Here is a 23157-nt window from a genome sequence, read left to right as displayed (position 1 = left end):
CAGCCTAGCAAGTTACTCACATTTTGGTCTCTTCAAGTACAAGATGATGATAGCAGTATCTACCTGATAATGAGTAGAAAATGACAATGCATGTAAGGTCCTCAGAATAAAGCACAGCCTGCTCTGACATCAAGACATGGTTGTTGCTTCCGTTAACAAATTGTAAGCCCCACAGGGGAACACAAGTATCTCTCTTCTTCAGCCCTATACCCCCGATGACCAGCACTTGGTCTCGCACATCATAAGCACTCAATAAATGTTTAACAATTATACTTCTATTTCTAAAGATCAAGAGTTTGAGGAAGGAACCAATGATTAGAAGAGCCAGGAAAGGAAGTATAGGGAATAGCAGGTCATAGTATTTAATGGGAAAGGAGCCAGGCACGGTTATTCCTGGGCCTTTCTAGCTTCTAGCACCATGACCTCTAAGTACGTTGCTCCCATTATTAGCATATTATCAGCATCCTTATCAGGCCCGGCATTTACTGAGAGGTTCCTACGTGTATGTGTGTGGGTTCAGTGCCAAAGCTTTTTCTGTGCATATTTGATTCAGTTCTTCCACTTACATTATAAAGTAAATTGTTCCATTATTTCCATATTTCAGATGGGACACTACAGCTCACGAAGATTACATAACCTGCCCAGAGTGACAAGCTGGACCAGAATCAAGAAATATAAGAATTCTAACCCCCTGATCTTAACTAGCATAATATAGCAGATTGAGAAGAACTGGAATGTGAGATATTTCTGTGGATAAATTGGGAAGACTGAAGCCCAGTCTCATTTAAATCTAAATATGTGGTCATAAATGGATTCAAGATGCAGCCATTGGCCCATTATCCATGCTTTCAGGGCCATGATAATAAAGTTAGCAAAGGTATATTTTCTGTGTTTTGAAGGAAAACTCATTAAAACGAATCTTTCCTTCTAATACGTGTCTAATTAGTAGCCAGATCATCTGGTCAAAACAGGCAAGAAGGATAGGCACCACTTGCTGGTGAAAATACAGGCTCTTTTTGTACTGTTAAGAGTCTCTTGAACATACTTAATCTTCTGACTGAGTCTTCGTTTGCACAGATGAGATTAAAAATTGGACTTTTTTAAAGGAGCTTGGCATTAAACCTAAGCAACCTTTTGGACACTATGAATGTCCCGAGTATGTCTGTCTTTGTTTAGGAGACTATATTATGTATGTGGAATCCCAGTTCAAGGACTTATCTAAATTGGCTGTGTTATACTAGATGACAGCAAGGGGATTTGTTCAAAATTAGCTTATGTCTTCTGAGGCAGAGCAAATTATGCACAACTCCCAGGAAATCATTTACTACAATCTCCTCTAGCACTTGCACCGTAGCTGTTCATAGCCAGAGTCTGCTATAGAGTCAGAAAGGCGAACAAAGGGGCCATGATTTCTGTTGATCACCCCATCCCAACCCCCAGCCTCCTGAAAGTCTGAGGGAGGAAGCAGCTGTGGCCTGAGATAATTACAACTCTTTGCATATGATAGTGATCAAAACGTAACATCTTCCTGCTTGGGGCACACTCTGCCCCACCGCCCCATCTTGGTGGACCCCACCTCACAGTGCTGTATCCCTTGATTGAGCAGGCCTAGTCCTTCTTCCAGGACTCTTTTCAATAACTACATTCAGCTTTTCTCATTATAGTTGCCCAGATCATGTCCGACTCAAGATACAAAACCTCTTAGCCTTCGTTAACCACGTTCCATTGGAAAACTCTTGTGCTCTCCATTGGTCAAGGTTTTCAGAAAAAGTTTTCAACATGTGAACCAAATGGAGAGTGAGTGCATTTATAAGCATGAAAATACGTGACATTTCAGGATTAATATCTTAAAAGGAAGCATCAGACCACGTCATCATCTTGTCAATGTAACTGTTGTATCTAAAATGACTTGTGCTCTGATTCTTGAAGCATCCAGTTCAGAAAAAGGGACTATAAACAATGCATGAATTCTTCCTCCTTCTTTGACTCTTTCTGTAAATGGCAAAATCATTTTACCATTTTCCCTTAGTTTTTTAGACTCAGAGCTTTGGCAACTTTTATTGTTTTTTAGTTAGAAGACATTATTTTTTAGAAGTTTTCAATTTACAGAAAAACTAAGTGAATTGTGCAGTTGTCATATACAACCCCCTACAAATAATTTCACCTATGATTAACATCTTGCATTAGTGTACGACATTTGTGATAATTAGTGGGCCAATGTTGATACATTATCATTAACTGAATTATATAGTCTACATTAAGGTTCCCACTGTGTTGTAAAGTTCAGTGGTTTAAACAAGTGTATCATGGTACGTATCCTCCATGATGGTGTCATATAGAATAGTCTCCCTGCCCTAAAAATCCTCTGTGCCCCATATCATGATCCCTCCCTTCCTCTCCCTAAACCACTGTTTTTCTTCCTGTTTCTATAGTTTTACCTTTTCCAGAATGTCATGTAGTTGGAATTGTATAGTATGTATTCTTTTCAGACTGGCTTCTTTTACTTAGTGATATGCATTTAAGATTTCTTCATAACTTTTTCTGTTTTGATAGTTCATTTCTTTTTATCTTTGAATAATATTCTATTGTATGGATGTACCATGGTTTGTATATTTATTCATGTATTGAAGGACACTTTGGTTGCTTCCAGTTTCTAGTGATTATGAATAAAGCTGCTGTAATATTTGTGTGCAGTTATTTGTGTGGACACATGTTTTCAACACAATTGGGTAAGTGTCTAGGAGTATAATTGGTAGATCAAATGGGTAAGATTAAGTTTAGCTTTGTAAGAAACTGCGAGAGAGTTTTCCAAAGTGGCTGTAACATTTTGCATTCACATCAGCAATGAATGAGAGTTCCTGTTGCTCCACATCCTCAACACAATATGGTGCCGTCAGTTTAGCCATTTTTTTAAAAAATAAATTTATTTATTTTTGGCTGCGCTGGGTCTTCGTTTTTGTGCGCGGGCTTTCTCTAGTTGCAGTGAGCGGGGGCCACTCTTCGTTGAGGTGCACGGGCTTCTCACTGCAGTGGCTTCCCCTGTTGTGGAGCACGGGCTCTAGGCGCACAGGCTTCAGCATTTGTGGCTCACGGGCTCTAGAGCCAGGCTCAGTAGTTGTGGCTTGTGGGCTCTAGAGCACAGGCTCAGTAGTTGTGGCTCACGGGTTTAGTTGCTCCACAGCTTGTGGGATCTTCCAGGACCAGGGCTCGAACCTGTGTCCCCTGAATTGGCAGGCGGATTCTCAACCACTGTGCCACCAGGGAAGCCCAGTTTAGCCATTTTAATAGGTACATAATGGTATCTTATTGTTGCTTTACTTTGCAACTTCCTAATGTGAAATAATGTTGAACACCTTTTCATATGCTTAGTTGCCATCTATGCAACTTAGTGAGAGCTCTGTTCAAATCTTTTGACCATTTTTTAAATTGGGTTGTTTTCTTATTGTTGAGTTTGAAGTGTTCTTTTTATATTTTGGATATAAGTCCTTTATCAAATATGTGTTTTACAAATATTTTCTTGCAGGCTGTAGCTTGTCTTCTCACTAATTAACAGTATCTTCTGCAAATCAGAAGTTTTTAATATTAATAAAGCCCTACTAATCTTTTTTATTTTTTCTTGATATAGTGTGCTTTTGGTGTTGTGTCTAAAAACTCATCTCTAAACCCAAGGTCATCTAGGTTTTTTCCTATGTTATCTTCTAGGAGTTGTATAGTTTTGCACTTAGATCTATGATCCATTTGGAGTTTATTTTTTGTGAAAGTTTTAAAGTCTGTGTCTAGATTTTTTTCCTGCATATTGATATCCAATTATTCCAACAACATTTATTGAAAAGACTATCTTTTCTCTGCTAAATTGTCTTTTGAAATCATACCTTAGTTCTTTGATGTTCTGTTCTCCCTCTATCCTCCCCCCTTTTTTTCTGTTCACATTTCAGTTTGGGAAGTTTCCATCGACCTATCTTCAAGCTCACTGACTCTTTCCTGGGTTGTGTCCAGTCAAAGGCATTCTTTACATCTATTGCAGTGTCTTTGATTTCTAGCATTTCCTCTAGACCCTGTCTCAGAGTTTCCGTTTCTGCTCACATGACCCATCTGTTCCTGCATGCTGTATACTTTTTCCTTTAGAGTTCTTAGCACCTTAGTCATAGTTATTTTAAATTCCTTATCTGATAATCCCCCAAATACATGCCATACCTGAGTCTGATTCTGCTGCTTGTACTGTCTCCTCAATTTTCTTTTTTTTGCCTTTTAGCAAACCTTGGGATATTTTATTGAAAGCCCAACACAATGTACTGGGTAATAGAAACTGAGATAATTAGTTTTTTACTGTAATTTTGTGTTAATCTGGCTAGCTGTTGGGCGGTGTTTGTTTGCTGTAGCTATAGATGCCAAAAGCTTCAGTTTCCTTTAGTTTCCTTGTGTTTTTGTTTGTTTGTTTATTTTCCTTGTTTTTGGTCCCTTTTCCCAAGACAGGTGGGGACTTTTCTCTGATCTTTCCCATGAAAACCTGGTAGGGCTTATGTGGGAAAAATTCCATGAAAGTGTGTGGACCTCTCTAAGACTGGGCCTCCAGGGGTTTTAAATTCTCAAACTAAGTTCACATTCAGGATCCAGAAATTCATCAAAATTGCCACCTGCATATTCCTACCAGTTAGTAGCTCCAGCGGCCTCTGATCTTGGCTGTTACTCTGTGTATCCATCTGTCTCTCCAGATTCGATGTGATGGTCTGTCCTGTAACCTCAGTTCTCTGATGGATCAAAGAAAAATCATTTTCACTTGGCTCGGCTTTTTTTTTCCTTGTTATAAGAACACCACGCTCTTTATCTGTAGAAGCTGAAATCAGAAAGGACTTCCCAGAGTCCTTTAATTCTTCCCTCAACCCCATCCTTCACCTTTCAACCTAACTCATTCAGTTGTTCAACACTTATTTTGCTGCTGTAACGTGGATGGGCATTTACTGTCTTGTGATTCAGCAGTGAAGAAGTCGGACAAGGTCTGTATTTGCATGAAATCTAAATTCTAGTTGACGATGAATAAAAGGAGAAAGAAGTAAACAATCTTTTCAGATAGCAATAATGTTTATAAAAGAACAGAATAATATTCCTCCTGGTGATAGGAGGAATCAGAAACACTTTAGATAGAGTGATCTGAGAAGTAATTTAAATGGTGTAGTCAGCTGAGAACTAAAAAACCTGTGAGCTATGGGATGTTCTATAGGAAGAGACTTCAGGGAGAATAAATCCTAAATACAAGGGCTGTAAGGTTGGAACATGTTTAAATATTTTAAAAACCACAGAAAACACCACTATTACAGAAGTATACTGCGTATAGTGAGGTCCGCCATGACATGTATCTAGGGAGAATACAGACAGGGTAAAGATTGGGTCAAGCCTTGCAGGTCACGGCATTACTTTCAATTCTATTCTAAGTCCTTTGACGTGCCATTGGAGTAGATCGACATTTAATAACATGTTTCTTTCCATGTCTGCAGAGAATGGATACATTAAAGCATGGATGTGAGAAGAATAACAAAGAGATAGCTGTGGCAGTTCAGGTGAGAGGTAATGGTGGCTTGGATCTGGGCTGTGGCCACCGTAAAGTGGATGGAGATGGCTGATTTGTCACGTCCTTGAAGAGAGAAGATCCAGAACCCAGCTTTTGATGGGGTGGAGGTGAGGGATGGTATAGAGGATTAAGACAGACTTGTAGGTTCTTGTTGGGGTTTCCTGAATATTGGTCAGATTCTGGATTTATTTTGAAGGCAGAAATAAAAGGATTTGGTATTGAATGGGGGGCATCTGACACAGAGAAGAGGGGAATGGCTGGAATAAAGATGCCATCAGCTGCAGTATGGCAAGTCATGTGTGGCTTCTCCTGCCTTCGAAGATGAAAATGTTGATAACAATTTGCCAATTCCTTTATATCTTATTTTCATGTGGAAACCTGGACAGCATGAAATATAAGTCAGAGCAGAGAATGAGACTGATTTGACACAGGGACTCACCTCGATTTAAAAGTCAAAACAATCACACCTGTGCCGAAGCTTGCACATGTTTTGTGAATGTCGGGAGCAGTAAGAGTTCACTGCGTGCGGGGCAGAGCTCCTCCTATAGGAGCTTTGCATTGTCGATTGATGAGAAGCCGATCATTCTGTAGGCATCCTAAATGAACTGAAAATGCGTCATCTGTAAATCCGAGTGTTGCTGCTTTCTGCCCAAACGTCAAATAATAAAATCAAGTATTAAAATGTTTTCCGGGCTTCCCTGGTGGCGCAGTGGTTGAGAGTTCGCCTGCCAATGAAGGGGACACGGGTTCGAGCCCTGGTCTGGGAAGATCCCACATGCTGCGGAGCAACCGGGCCCGTGAGCCACAATTACTGAGCCTGTGCGTGCGATGAAGAGTGGCCCCCGCTTGCCACAACTAGAGATAGCCCTTGCACAGAAACGAAGACCCAACACAGCCATAAATTAATTAATTAATTAATTTAAAAAACATTTAAATAAAATGTTTTCCACATGAACACATTTAAGGATGTTATCATATATAAAAATATAGACTCTAGAAAGTGACCTTTGTTTACACAGTAATCTCATAATCTCTCTTCTAGGAAACCACAGAAATTTCTCTGTTCTTACTACATTAGACTGAAAATCGCAGTTTATACGTCTGTCTCCCACTGCAAAAGTGGTTCGTAAGCACTTGGAGAAGTAGACCACGGTCTGGAGTATTCGGCGTGTGTTTTGAATCTAATTCCCTATATATATGCTTACACACATAAACATCCAATTTAGCAAATGCTTGCATGGCTGGCCATTATGGGGCTCTTAGACACCATCCATGGAACTCTGAGGAGATCATCTGAAACACTGCAGGACCAGGCTGCTGTGTTTCACTCTAGTCCACACTAGGCTAAAGTACTACTTGTGGAGATAGCAGAGCTTGCATACGTGCTTAAGAAACCCTGCTTTGGGCTAAGGCTTCAACTTCTCTAGGGTAGCACTGTTGTGGCTTTAACTCTTCTCTAGCCCCTAGTCCTAGCGAAAGGGTCAGTGCAGAGTCTCTGAAGCCTGATATAAAAAGAAATACAATACATGGAAGAAAAACTTGGCCTAAGAAGCTGACTTTTCACTGAATAGCAAAAAGCTATGGTTGAATTCCTCATATAACACAGACCATAAAATTCCATTCTGTTCCATCTTCCTCCTTTTTAATCCTCAAAGGGTTTCATCATGTTCTACATTTAGACATTCTTAGTGAAAGGATATTCAGATTTTAGTGTATTTGCTATCCAAACAAGTTTTACTACAGCGTGCATAACTTGGACCATGTTCTTGTATAATATAATGGGGAAAACAGACAAAGAATGAACTAGGACCTTCAGAGTGAAATAAGTGCTCAATGGGAAGCCCATTAGGTTCTTGGGGAGAAGGAGAAGAATGAGTAATTCTGATTAGGGACTCAAAGCATAGCTCTTTTGAGTCCCTTTGCCTTACTCTCTGGGTCCAACTCTCACCATGGTCTCTGGTATTAGTAAGGAGAGGATAAGCTTGTGTTGCCGTAACAAACAATCCCCCAATCTCAGTGGCCTAATGCAAAGCTCTACCCAGCACTGCTCATGTGAGATCAGCCGTCAGCTGGATGACTATGCAGTTGTCCTCCGTGTGGTGATTCAGCAAATCAACCTGCCTTAGCTTTGATACCTTACTTTCAATGGCTCCCACGCTTATTGCCTCAGGGGAAGAAATATCCTGGAGAATCATGTATTGAAAGGGGCTTTTCATCCTCAGCTCAGAGATAAAACATATTTTATTGGATAGAATCAGTCATGTGGTCTCATCAAATTGAAAGGAAGCTGGGAGTGGTTGCCTGCATGGTCAAGCACAAAAAAGTGACACAGTATGTGATGAACCTACAGCATCGTGCTGGCCACAACCGTTTCATCATTTTTCTAGATTTACCATGCCTCTTGGATTCCCTGAACATGCCTAGGGCTTATCGTGCTTTTTACCCACTCTGCACATTCCCTGAGAATTCTCAGAAGATACTTTTGGTGCATTATTCTGTCCACTGAAAAGCTTGGTCACCCTGTAAGACACCTGCTCCAATGCTACCCTCCCTGAAACCTTCCCTCAGCCCCTTGGAAAAGCTGGTCATTCCCTCATTTGTGACACAGTCTACTAGATCATGTAACGTATGGCATTTGTATTATTTCTTTCTTGCCTTACGTGTCTTTCTTACTAGTTTGTGTGTTTTGAGGTGGGTAGGCAGAGACAAATTTTTGTTCTATCCTGACATTTATTTCCCTGATTTTTTAAATTCTGCACTTGCAGAATATCTCAACATGATAATGTTTAATCAAGGACTGTTCAGCGAGCTGAATGTTTATCCAAAACTTAAAGAATTATTTTTAAAAAAAATCTATTCATCTTCCTGTTTAGGAATAGTTCAACTGGGTCATAATTACCATCATCCCATATATATTGGAAGTGCCTAATCTTCTCTAGAACAAGAAAACATTTATAGTCATTTTTCCACTTGACCAATATCTCATGCTAACAGTTGTTAATGGGAGTGAGATAGGGAAACTCAATTAGGATAAGAAGGAGATGAAATTCCAGCTAGAGAGAAACATCAAGAATAACTAAATTGGGTTAAACTTTTATTCTCATGTCTCTAAGCTATAAAGAGCTCCACTCAATATATTTTTTCTATCCTTAGCTTGAGAAATTACACTTAATTTCAATACCTAATTTAGTTTCATTTCAAATTTTCATTAAAATGCTGCAGATCCTCTTCCTCTGTTAATGCAAATAGTAAGTCTGCAGGCAGAATTATCCCCACCAACACCTTCTTGCTGCCAGACATTCTTTTTAACTATTTAAATAGACATTTTACAACAAATCATTTAATAGAAATATATGACTTACGTAGGCAGAACATAGTGTTTCATTAAAATAAATTAGAAAAGTTTAGACCTTGAGTTCAAACCAGGGTAATCACTTTGTCATTACCTTGCCGATAGTCCTTTCATTTCCAATTGTATATTGATTGGTTAATTCCCTGTTCCATTTTCTTTGAAGAAATTTTTAATGGTCCATAAAATAGTCTTCGTCTCTCTTTTGCACATATGTTCTATATCCTTCAGTTGAATACCATACCAGAACAGTTTTGAAAGTGAAAAGGGACACTCTTAAAAATTATACCAGGATAAGAGGCATACACAGAAATGTTCCAAGCATGGTGAGCCATGCGAGACCCTAAGGATATCCTGCTACTCAGCACTTTGTTTTTTTTTTTATATTTCTATTTCTTTTGTACCTTTAAATCAGGCATCTGGATCAACCATAATAGTGATAACCCCTATAATGTATAGTATTCAATCAAAGACACTTTGCTGCTTCTTTATTTCCTAGCGTGTGAATAGAGGGGGAGGGGGGAGGGTAGTTTTTAACCGGGTCAGGTCAAGCCAAAAAACTCTGTATAAAAGGTACTCTTAAAAAAGCATCAAGAAGAGGGCAATTGCAGGGTTCAGAAAAACAGTTACTGTAAGAAGGCGCTATGGATTCAGGCTTGTGAAGTCAGGTTATCTCTTAAAGAGTTGTGGTGTAAAAAATAAAATAAAATAAACCACTGGGCTGGATGGTAGAGAATCCTGAGAAATTAACAACTTTACCAAAAGTTGAAAGCCAAGACCCTGTACCTCTATTACCCAAAATTTTAACCCTCAAGATAATCTGAACTACCATTCATTGATCTCACTTAGATCTCAAGTCCTTTATAGGACCATGTGGAATCAGCACATGGCATGCCGACAGATGGAAGGCACGGGCTCAAACCACAACCCCACCACCTTCTCTCTAGCTGTGACTCGGAAACTTACTTCATTTCTTGTCCTTTTCCCTAAAGAGGAGTAATAATATCACCTCTAGCTCATGGCCGTAGAGTGGGAATTTATAGTAATAACGACAACTAGTGAAATAAAACTAATAATTGCTCTCACTCCTTGCAGGCTTACGGTACGTGTGTACTGTGCTAAGTACTTTGCATGCACTAACTCATTCAGTCTTTACCACAACCTTGTGAAGCAGGTAGTATTTATTTTTAGATTTAAGGGTAAGGAAAATCATTCTCAAAAAGTTAATAGAGGTTTTCTAAATCCACCTAGAAATGAAGTGGTAGAAGCAGAAATCAAATCTGATATGTTTAGACTCTAAAGTCCACATTCCAGCTGTGGATGAGAAATCATGTAAAAATAAAAGACAGCATTACACGGATTATCATCAATGTGATTGTGTTGTTATATTTATCATTGTTCCCAGGGATCTAATGATTTGTGTTGCTTTCACGATGAACAAATGTCTAGGACACTGATCGTCCTTAGATGTCCCTTGTACCGCTTAAAGAGGTGCCCAGTTCTCTGTCACATGCAAATGCGGCCGTTGCATTATTATTAGGGAGGCATTCGCTATGTTAAATTACACGTCAATAAACAGAAACTCAGAGTTTGTGATACACTTGAGGGCTCAAGCTCTGTAAGTGATGGGGATGCATGTGAACCTAACTCGAGTTTCTTCACTTTAACATAGTGCTTGATACCTAATGAGCATTTTATTAAATCCTACGGTTTACGTTAGCCTATGTAAAAGTAAGGAGATGAAATCAGCATGAGAGGAAGGGTTAACGATGATACCCATATTTCCAACGTCCATAAATAAAGACAAACATCTGGGGACACAAAAGGGCAAATGTTCTTTAAAGAGTTGAAATAGTAAGGCAGAAGCAAAGGTGTAATACAGAGAAGCCCTGTTAATGTAGATTTAGTGGTGACAGATTATATGATGCCGTTGCAGCACACTACACTAAGTCCAGCTCCTAAACCACTGAATTCAGGCAGTTATAGATAGCCCCTAAATAAAAGCATCATTGCCAAGGGGCAGCATAGTGACAGTAGGTGCCAGTTAATGTTCATGACCCTCTACCCACCTGACACTGCTTTTCTGAATGTTCTCTGAAGGTTTTTTAATAGCCCAGGGTCCCTCCTTCTATGAAGGCAGGGTTAGGTAGCTGGAAAAGACAAAAGGTTTGTCTTTCTTGCGTCTCAGTGTCTTATATACACTAGGGGCATACATTTCCTATGATACCCACAGGTTCCTCCTTAATTTATTATAAGAAAAATAAAGTTCTATGTAATTTTTCTATAATTTATCATCATCTTTCAGCCTTTGCTTCTGTGATCCTATTTCTGTGACCCTAGTCTTTGCTCTATCAATAGCTACCTGGCATGTCCTATGATAACTCAGTCCTTCCTGTTCATCACATGCACTGATGCCAGGACAGGACCGTGTCGTATCACTGCTTTATCTCCAGGGCTGAACACGATGCCCAGTGTGCTGAAGTGAATCAATTCATTTCTCTGTGGCTCCTGATAACTCACCTTCCAGAATTATCTCCCTCTCCCATGAGTGCTTGGCACTGCTGCAAATTCCTTTCATTGATATTTAAGCTAATCACCCCTATCTGTAAGGGATCAACCAGAGAAGCAGAAACAATACACCACACACACAGACACACACACAGACACACACACAGACACACACACACACAGACACACACACACAGACACACACACACACACACTCTTATTTGTTATAGGGGTTTGGATTTATGCAACTGCGGAGCTGGTTAATAGTCTCTGCAGGTGTTTTTTTTTTCTCCTGCAGCTCGAAGTCCACAGGCACACAGGCAGGGAGGAAATAACGATGAGCAGGTTGGGACCCCTCAGGGGGTCCATAAATTGGACCACATAGATATACTGAAAGCCATGCCTGTGAATAGAGGTCTAGTAGAGACAGAGCTGGGAGTGAAACCCAGCCTTTTCAGTGACCCTGATAACCCTGGGCTGGTGTTGCCTTCTGCATGTGTTCACCTTAGAGCACTCCAGGAGAGCAGAACCCAGAGTGCGCTTTCCTGCCTGACTCCCAAGCTGGTATTTCCAGAGCCCATAACACACTGCTTTAGCAATTATCACATGACATTATCGCTGCTTTTTATTTTCTGTAGCTCTTACTCCACACACAGATCCTTTCAACATATCATTGGGTCCAAACTGACCTTCTTTCAATGAACAATTTATCCCAAGTCCTCAGATTTGGCATATTTATTAAAAATGAAATTTCTTCATATCTTGGTTCAGTGGGCAATTTCTCTGTCCTTGAGTTGATGCATTCTGGGAGAAATCATTTACCTAGTCCTAACAACAGCCACTGTTCAATTCCTAAATACAGAGTCCCTTTAATGTACTTATTTTATCTTGGGACCACACCCTTATGAAATATGATACCTTCAGCATCCTGTTCCTAATATAATTTGTTTTGCAAGTACCTCATTGTTTTATTAATCCAAAATAAAGACTGCTGATATTTAATGTTACTTTCTTGGTTAACAAGCAAAGTATAAAGTTCTGCATAAGCATGTCCTCAGCTCGGGGGACTCCATACCTCTTACTGTACCCTATGGTTTCCCACTCCATATACTAGATCATACGATATTCAAAATGCCAGCAGGTATATGCTCTTCTGAGATGTCACAGGTAAGATTTTAGTGCACTAGGAAGACATTTCTGTCTAGCGCTGGGACTTTAAAGGCAAGCTCTGAAAATTGTGTCACTGCTGATGCCTTCAACCTTCAGGCAAGAGACCAGGAGACTTTAACCAGGGAAAGCAAAGGAAGCCTCAGTCTTCTTAGCCTTACGCTTCCACGCCCCCAGAAGCTGCCTCCAGGCCCGGCTCCCACAGGAGGTCCTGGGGACTTTGGCAGGCATGGGACTATCTTTAATAAAGGATGAATTATGGAACTGCCTTCTCAGGTTTTAGATATCAAGATTGAGTTAAGCCTGTCCTGGTTCCGGAGTAGCTGTTCTAAGTGGACAGGATTCTGGGAAATATTCCAGACAGGCCATGTTGCAAAATCTGTCCAATGGGACAGGTCAGTGTGGCATGGATGAGGGCTTCCCAAATTCAATCCACGCACAGTCTTTATGATACGACCTTCATTACAGTGTTTCTTATTTATTTGCATCTTAGTTAAATGTTTTTATTAAAAGAGTAAACTTGATGTCACCCCCGTAATTGGAAAATCAGCATGACGTGCCATAAAGCACTTAATTGTAATATCATAGGACATAAAGGCAATGAAAACAACCTTTTCTTTTAAGACATTTTGTTATACTTGAAATAATATCAACCCTGTTTGAGACTATTTTCTAGTCCTTATTTTTTTAACTGACTGTTTTATTGAGATATAATTCATATACCACACAATTCCAACATGTAAAGAGTTTAGAACACATCAGTCTGATTCTTACAAAAAAAAAAAAACAACCCTGAAAACCTGATATTGAACAACTTTTCTGGGATTTATCAGAGAATGGAGATGGCATGACAAATTAGCCCTCTCCAGGCTGCATAGACAAGTGAACCCAGAGTCACAGCTGACATCTGCTTACCTGGGGCAGAAGCCGCTGGAGCCATAAGCTGTTAGAAACACTTAAATGGAAAATTGTTAAAATTGCTGAAGGCTGAGTTTTGACTAGTGTGAGAATGAGAAACTCTTGGGGGCCTCTCTTGGGGGGTGGGACACCATACTTTCATGAGTTTTAGCAATAGGAACCCTGCCGGGCTGCCATAATGATGATGCCAAAAAGATTCCCATGTGACTCTAGCGGGAGGAGGGGAAAACTAATCTTTGTAAAAGACACCCAGTGTGTTTCCCATAACAAATGCCTGTTCTCCGGGGGAAACGACCTTCCCAGGACCTTATCCCTGAAGGGAATACTCTATTCCCTTCTAGATTTCCTGTCTCATGCAAGGGAAGGACGGAAAGAAAAAAAAAAAAAAAGACTAGGAAACACATGTAAAGGTCACAGCCCAGGGACAGGCCTACTAAAATAAAAGATTTAATCAAAACATGATAGGGCACTTCCCCTCCCCTGAACCTTACCACTACACCAACAGGACCTCAGGATATTCACAGGGATAACAGCTGAAAGAGTTGCAAGACACAGACTCTCTTTGAGGAGGAATAACAGGGAAACCCAACTTCAACAGGGAAGACGAAAATGAGAACACTAGAAGAATTTGATGCTTCTGACACTTCAATTACAACAAGATTAAATCCAGTCCAACTCCAAGCCAGAATAACAAAAAATCTCTCCCTAAAAGCCTATGTGCACTTCAGTTCCTAATATTCAATATGTCATGTTTGGCTTTCAACAAAAAAATTACAAGTCATCAATGACAAAAGGCAAGAAGAAAACGCATCTGAGCTGATGAAGCAATCATCAGAATCAGACTGAGATACGACTGAGACATTGGAATTACCAAATAGGGGATTCAAAATAACTATATTAACGTGCTAAGGACTTTAGTGGAAAAGACAGACAACATGCAGGAACGGAAGGGTAATGTAAGCAGAGATGGAAATGCAAAGAAAAAAATTAAGAGGGAAAGTTAAAATTAAAAAACAACAACAACATATTATAACATAAATACAGAACATCTCTGATAGGTTCATCAGTAGACTGAATACCACCAGGGATAGAATTAGTGATCTTGAAGACAGGTTGTTTGAAACTTCCCGAACTGAATAGCAGACTCAAACCAAAATACAAAGAACACAACAGAACATCCAAGATCTGTGAGAAAATTTCCAAAGATGGAACATGTCTAACTGGAATATTAGAAGGAAAAGAAAGATAATGTAACAGAAGAAAATTTTGAAGTCATAATATCCAAAATCTTTCTAAAATTAACGACTGAAAAGAAACTACAGAGCCAGGAGGCTCAGGATCTGAGCTTAATAAATCCAGGAAGTATTTATTTTGTGATAAATACCAAAAAGTTCTACACCTGATATTTCATATGCAAATTGAAGGATAGCAAAGGCAAAGAGAACATCCTGAAATAAGCCAGAGGTTGGGGAAGCATATCTTACCTGAAGAGGTGCAAGGAGCAGAATTACAGAGGGCTTCCTAGCACAAACCATGCAAACGGGAAGACAGAGGATTGAAATATTTAAACTGTTAAAAGAAAAACGAAACAAAACACTATCTTTAATTTTATATTCAGTGAAATTATTCTCAAAAAGTGAATGAGAAATAAAGACTTCCTCAAACAAAAACTAAGGGAATTTATTGCTAACAAAAAATCACCTGCAAGAAAGATTACAAGATGTTCTTTAGGGAGAAGGAAAATGATACAGGTCAGAAATTCAAATTTACATAGAGAAAGAAAAAATGTCAGAGAAGGAAAAAAATGAAAGTAGACGGTTTCACTTAGTTGATCTAAAAGATACCTACCTGTGTGTTTAAAGTAATAATAATAATGTAATTGGTAATTATAGCATGTAGGTGGGTGAAATAAACGGCAGCAATGACATAGGGATGGTAAGAAGTGGAAATACTCTGCTCTGTGGTACCTGCACTAACATGAAGTAGTACAGTGTTATTTGATGGCAGACTTAACTTAGGTTAAAATGTATATTGAAAACTCCAGGACAACATCTAAAAATGGTTAAACTATAATTATCATTAATATACTAGAGAGGGAATCAAATGAAATCATATAAAATGCTCAAGTGAAACCAGAGAAATCAGAAAAAAAGGGAGGGGCCAGGAAAAAATGCAGTAAATATAAAACAGGTACGAACATGGTAGGTATTGACTCAACGATACAAATAATCACTTTAATTGAAAATTGTACCAAGTAAAAACAGAGATTGTCAGGGTGGCTAAAACAAATGAAGGAACAAAGACTCAAATATATGTTGTCTACAAGAAATCCATTTTAAATATAAAGACACAGATCAATTAAAAGTAGAGAGGTGAATAAAGATTTACCAGGCTAACGCTAATCAAAAGAAATCTGTAATAATTATATTTATCTCAAACGAAACAGACTTCAGAACAAGGAAAATGATCAAAAATAAAGAGGGGTGTTATATAATGATAATGGAGTCAGTTCTACAAAAAGAAATAACAATCTCATTAAGCATGGAGGAAGTCATTCCCACCCACTAGCGATGTGGTACCACCAATTGCTTCACGAGTAATCTAAAGATTACTTAATATAGGCTTAACGAGTTAAAACACCAGAGCCAAGTCTTCAAGTTAGGGTTTCAGTTTCCAAGTCCTCCTCTCTGTCCACTCCTGCAACTTGTGCTCTTTACATCATCCTTTTCACATAAGATGGACAAGTCCCCATCGGTTCTCCTGTTCATACAACATCATCAGCAGCAGCAGCAGCAGCAGCATTGTATCAGTCTGTATTTGATCTTATCTCTCAGCCCACATTACTTGGGAGAAGGCTGAATAAGCAATGTTTTACATATTTTCTTTCCATTAAGTAGTATTAAAGTTATATATTAAGTTGTTTTCCAATAAGATATATTTCTTTAGTTAGTTTCTTGCAGGATTCATAAGAAATATAGGAAGGTATAGTATTGAGAGAATCTGATATTTTTTAAGTCCCTTTCCCTTATGGAAAAAAAAAATGTCATAAGCCCCAGATGAATAATCAGAACCCGACATAAAATTCCTGCTGCCAATCAGAAAAAAATGCAACTTGGGCTTATTCATATTTTCAGAAGTTTTCATTTCCTTGTAAGAAATAGTGTTAATGCCTCATAATGTGACAGATGAATGTGATGAATATTATAAATGTCAGTGCTAACATGAAACAACTGAAGGTTTTTAAAATCAGAATAAATTGTACATTGTCTTCAGGGTATCACTGGGAGTTTTAAAGCAATCTATTTAAACTATGCGTTTGCAAGGTTAAGAAGAAAATATATTATCACATATTAATTGTTATTAACTCGTTATAACGAGTCTACAATAACCATTAGTTAATATGTTATATCGTAATTATTTATCCAGTGCCTTCAATGTGCCAGGAACTGTGCTAAAGGCAGAGGGTCAGGGAATAGTATGCTTAAACCAACTAGGTTTTAATACCCCATAGAGCATACCATCCTCTGACCTGGTTATTCACCGTCCGGCTGTGTGATGAAGACAGGTCTGCACTTAATCCACAACAATAATAACTGGCATTGACTTGGCATCAACTTCAGTCTAAGCTCTTTTGCGATATATTATTTAAGTCTTTACATCAACCTTTCACTGGAAGACAATAAGATAAAAGGAGTTTAAGTAATTTACTTCAAACCACAGAGCACAAAAAGGACATTTTTAGGTCCGATTTGTTTTGATTTTTTTTCTAACGCTGGAGCAAGCAATCTTAAACACTAAGTTGTCCTAGAATATACTGACGAAATGCTGCTGACTCTGCCACACACAAACCACCAAGGCCAAAGGTGGCTCCACTGCTTCTGTCCAACTCTGCATCTGCCCATCCACCTGGGCATCCTCTAGGCCACCCTCCTCAACAGCATGATGATGGCTCTATGCCAGCCAGGGGGGTGCCCAATATCTTGACCTTCAATCGATGTGTCGTGTAGCTACAAAAAGGGGAACACGGTGATGACAGCTTTGTTAATCTAGTGTGATAGAATCAATGGTCATAAGTGAAAGTAATATCTTTTCGGCATTGATTATATTCAAGGCACCGCGTACGACGCTTTACGTACATGACCTTGAATCCTCACCTACAGCCCACAGCCCAACAATCAGTCATCATTATCTCAGACTATCAGGTGGTAACACCTAGATTTAGGGAGGATAAATAATTTTAAGTCCACACAGCTAAGGAGCATATAGGAGCGTTTTAGCCAGTTCAGACTACTTTTAGCGTGATGTTCTTCCCACTTACTCTGACACAGACTGGTGTACTTCAAGTCAATTCTGACATTACCCAAGGTTAGCATCAATTCCACAGATTTAGGGCAAGATTCCCAACAAGACTGTCCCCGCCTGAGAAGCAAGCCACAAATGGGGTCCCCAGGTCACCTGCACTTCAGACCAATTGGATATAAATCCGGGAGGCTCCTACAATGCCACTCATGTTCAATAATTCTCTAGAATGACTCACAAAATCCAGAAAATTATTTTGATTGTGTTATTATAAAGGACACAAGTCAGAACCAGCCAATTAAGAGATGCATTGGGTGGGGTCTGGGAGGTTCCTGAAGGCAGAAGTCTGTGTTCACGCCCAGTGGACTCAGGGCACTTCACCTTCCTGGGTCGTCAATGTTTCCACCCACTAGAACACTCCGCTGAACCTCCCTTTCTAGAGACTTTATTGGGGTTTCATTAAGTCAGTATGATTCATTGGATTATTTGTTACACAATTTAACTCAGCCTCCATAGAGGTTGGACTGGCTCAAGTCCCCACCCTCTCATGACATGGTTATCCTTTCTGGTGACGGCTCTCTGGTGTGGTCTCTGGAGCCCATACACAAGAAAAAACTCCTATTACTCAAGAAATTCCAAGAATTTAGTCTCCCTCCCAGAAATCAGGGACAAAATCAGGTAAAAGAGACATAAGTTCTTCCCTCCAGCAGCCTAGCCCCCCTTTAAAAACAGAGCTAGCAGAGTTTATTGAGAACCTTATAATCATTCTGCAAGTCAGGCAGTGTCTATGTCATTAATTAGTGTAAAGAAGTTGACTCTGTTGATTCCTTTCTGTTTGCATTCTTTTGTCCAAGGAGTGCTGTGTGAGTGGTGAGGGAGGGAAGTGGATCAGAAAGGGGAAAGGAGGCTTTTTCCTCTATCCTAAGTTATCAGGCCTTGCCCTAAATCGATTCCCTTGGACCCCCTGGTCTGTCCTAACCCTGGTAACCAGCCTAAGGGTCAGGAAGTAGCACCATGTGGGGAGCAGATTTTTAACGGGGTGTGGATATGCAGCTCCTCCACCAGCTTTCTTTGGCACGTGCCTTGGCATGGATGACAGACACAGGCTATGTGAACATCTGATGTGGGTGATGGTCAAAGCCCTTAAGCTCATTACTCTGTGAATATCAGACCCTGCTCCCTGGCACAGGCTTTGAGCATAACAATCAGGTACCACTACCACTAGATAATTCTATCAAGTATTCACCATGGGGCAGTCACTGCTCTTAGTGCCTCACTATCTTATTTAATCCTTCCAACAATGCTACTGGAAAGTATTATGTTTGTCCTCAGAATATAAAATGGATTCACCAGGAGGTTTAGTATCTTTCCAAAGCTTGAAGATATAGTGAATATAGGAGCTGGGACTCAAACGTATCTGACTCCAAGGCTTTCCCTTGACCAACATGGGCCCATGATCTGCTGGCCTCTATAGATGGTATTGTGCTGTACTCTGATTTTAGACCAGTTACCCAACCTGACTGTGAGTTCCTTTAAGGTGGGTGGGTAAGAATCTTAGTTTATAGGTTTTCATATTAATTCATAAATGTATTCATTCATTAAACATATATTGAACATAGATTGTCAGGATTTGTTCTAGGTAGTAGGGATACATTAATGAATAAAACAGATGAAATGCTTATAGAATAGCCAGGAGGCCAGTGTAAGGCTGGGGTAGAGCTATAGGCCATGCAAGGGTGCGGAAGAAGGAAGGAAGGAAGGGTAGGGAAATAGATCATAGAGGCATCTATAGACTGTGATATGGAAGTATGGGGTTCCTTCCCACTATCATAAGGAACCACTGAAGCTTCTGGGCAGGATTTGGCATGACCAAACTTCTCTAATAAAGGGTCATTTTGGATACTCTGAAGAATAAGGGGGCACTGGAGCAGGGGAGGCCCTTAGCTGCATAAGGAAGTGGTCCAGGTGGCATATGATGGGGACCAAGATCACAGAGGTAGTGATAAAAGTGCTTAAAAGGGATTGACTTTGGGATACACAACTGAGAAGGACGAAGTGGCAAGACTGGTTGGACTGGTTGGTGGTTCAGATGTAGGGCACAGGAGAAAGAAAGAAGTCAAGAAGCTATTGGCCTGAGCAACTGAATGATTGAATGACACCACATCAATGAAGGTGTGAAGAGTGGCATTGGACCTTCTAGGAGTCCATAGTATAGGCATCCTAGAATAAGAATAATAAGATGGTTTCAGATACTGAAGAACTGAGATTACCACTCAGTCACAATTTACAAGTACCTTGGCCTTAGAAATGTAATGTGTCACAGCTGAGCCTCAGCTTTTCCTAAAAATGAAGTATGAATGGCAATAATGAAGACAACTATGCCTTCTTCATAGGATCCTTATATGATTTTCTGGTAGTTACAAGAAAAGAATATCGAAGTACAATAACAGGGAAGGGAGCAAGGTATGTTCTTGGGTCAATATCCTATGTTGGGAGGGAAAAGGACAAGATCATGATGAAATGGTTCAGAAGGTGCATGTGTGCCCACTGCAAATGCCTAAGGGTCATACTGGACCTAGGAGCACGTGTGATGCCTGGCAGGTGAGCTGTGCATCAGTGTAGCCGGGGAGGATCGACTTAGGAGGATGACTTTGCCTGAAGGGCACCAAATGAAGGCTGGGTAAATTAATTATTGAAAAAAAATCATCAAAATTGAAACTGAGACTGTCTCCTGGGGGGCAGCCCTCTTGGTCATGTTAGGTGAAATGCCGAGTATCGGGTTAGCAGTGTTTAGATAAGAATTATCAATTCTTAGGTGGCTGAGATATCCGGGCCCATCTCAGTCATGTGAAAGAACACGTGTGAAAACATTTTGCTATAATAATAACAACAGCCTTTTCTTAGTGAACATGAGTATCATGCCAGAAACCCCTGGGCTTCATCATCTACAAATTCCCTAGAACACCCTCAAGACGGTTTTATGCTTCCCATTTTACAACAGGTAATCTGAGGCTCAGGGAGACCAAGCTAACGTGCCCAAGGTCACAGGACTCCCAGCTGTGGAAGACAGGGGTCTAGCGCAGGACCGTGTGGCCGGCGAGCCCCTGCTTTTTCACGGCATTGAGCCGTGTCCACGTGGTGGACATGTTGGATTTTATCATCACCGCGCCCCTGACTTCCCAGTCGGCTCCACCTTCTCTCTCTCCTAATCACGCCTCCGGAAAGCGAGCCGCTCAGCTTAATGAAACACAGGCCACTGCGACAGGAGCCAAACCCAGAGGGCCCCTCGGGATGGGATGAGGCCCAAACCTCCCCAACAGAGGATGCGAAAACCAGGCTTCCTCATTAATCGCGCGGTGTCAGGGATTCCACAACCACACAGACGCCTCAGCCAGATGAGTTCCAAACACAGTTATCGCCACCAAGAGCGATTAGAGTCTCACACATTTAATATTAGGGAAGCAAGTCGATGGCAGGGGTGAGCAGTCTGAGTGTCTTTGTTCCTCCTCTGCCCTTGGACATGTGAAGGGGAGGCCTCTCCTCCCACAGAGCACTTGAAAAGATACACATTTTATTTCTCCAGAGGTTCTGTACTCTTCCTCTGCAGCTGGCCTGCTGCCAGGTACACTAATCTGATTTCTCAGGCAAACTAATCCTATTCCTCCCTCAGGGCCAAATTTCCCATCTCTAATCATTCCCTTCTTTGCACCTTTAATTAACAAGCTGCTGTGATCAAGCAATCAAACCTTTTAAGCCCCCATTATTATTACATTTTAAATATCTGATGAAAGAACTTATACAGTAAGATGTTAGCATCCTTCTCCCTCTGCAGTGTCTTAGCTTCATCAATGCAGGGGTTGGGGAAGAAACTTTGACTTGGGAGGGATACACATTTTTTGTGTGAATTTTTATAATTCTAGTTTCTTGTCAGTTGCAGTCTTTCCTTCTGGTTCCAATAACTCACTTTCCAAATGGCAGAGAGTAAAAATCCTGGTATTTTGTTTTAAATCCCAGGAACAACAACTGCACATATATTTCATGAGCGCTTTGCAGTTTACTAAGCTCTCTCACCTTCATCGACTCAAGGTTCTGGCTGCTGCCTCTCTCCAGGCCCATCTCTCCATCCCCCATGCTCTCTGGGCATCAACCCAGCCCCATGGTCCCTCTTTCAGCTCCGTGAATGAGCCAGGTTCCCACCACTTCTCTCCCAACCCACGTTTCTCCCCATAGCACTTCACTCAGGCACCTCCTCTTCACTCTCCATATTTTAGTTCAAATTGTACTTCCTCCAGGAAGTCTTCCCAGACTCCATTCCAAGTCAGGATCCTTTGCTCTATATGATTTTTGAGCCTGAGGTTTTCTGCCAAAGCCATAAGCTCAACTGCAATCATATACGTTGTATTTATTCCATATACTTTGTGTGGTTGTTTCATTAGTGCCTGTTTCCCCCACTAGATTCTCACCTCTGGAGAAGGTGACCTTGGTTGTCCTGTTTATCGTTTTATTCCCAGTGTATAGCACAGCGTTCTGTATATTGTGGCTGCTCAATATTTCCTCACTGCAATGGTTTAATCTTGTTACATAGGAAACCCATTATGTGCACATGCAGGTACAGGAACTAAGGCTCAGAAAGGTAATGGAACTCACTAAAGATGGTTTGGTTAGTCAGGACTCGATACTGTCAACACAAACTCTCATTTTCTAATTTCCATACCATTACTGTACCCACTGCCAAACACACACACACACACACACACACCCACACACACACACACCCACACACACACACACCACTTTCCTTGCCATTGAGGATGGAGGACGAGGAACGGTCTAATACTCTAGCCCTGCATCTGGAGAGTAAAGACAGAAATCCAGGTCTGTGCTGCACACTCTACGAACTGGGTGTTATGGGGAAATTCTTGATGCGCCTCTCGTATCTTCAATGTTCTGGAACACAAAATGAATGAGCCAGTTGTCACGCTCTTGTCTCTAGGCAGCAAACCCACCCCTTTCTACTCAGCTTTGTGGTGCTGGGCTATGACTCGGCCAACAAAATTTCTGTCGTGGAAACTGACTTCATTTATCATCTGTCAATACGGAGTGCCAGAGGAAGGCCGGAAGGCTGGCGGGAAGCAGGAGTGTATTCCTTCCTGTTTATTCGCTATTTCTGTTTTTGCCTCTGGTGTTTATAAGCTTCACTGAAGCGGTGGTTCTTCACCCAGAAGTAAGCAGTTTATTCCCATCTGCAGTGCTTCCAACACCCACAGGATCAACCTCCCTACCTGTCCCTAGAGATATCCTCGCTGAGCCAGTGCGCCGAGCTCCACAGGGTCCCTCCTCTGAACTTCTC

The sequence above is a fragment of the Orcinus orca genome, chromosome 17, assembly GCF_937001465.1.
Source record: "Orcinus orca chromosome 17, mOrcOrc1.1, whole genome shotgun sequence".
Lineage (NCBI taxonomy): Eukaryota > Metazoa > Chordata > Mammalia > Artiodactyla > Delphinidae > Orcinus > Orcinus orca.
This window is presented reverse-complemented; position numbering follows the sequence as displayed.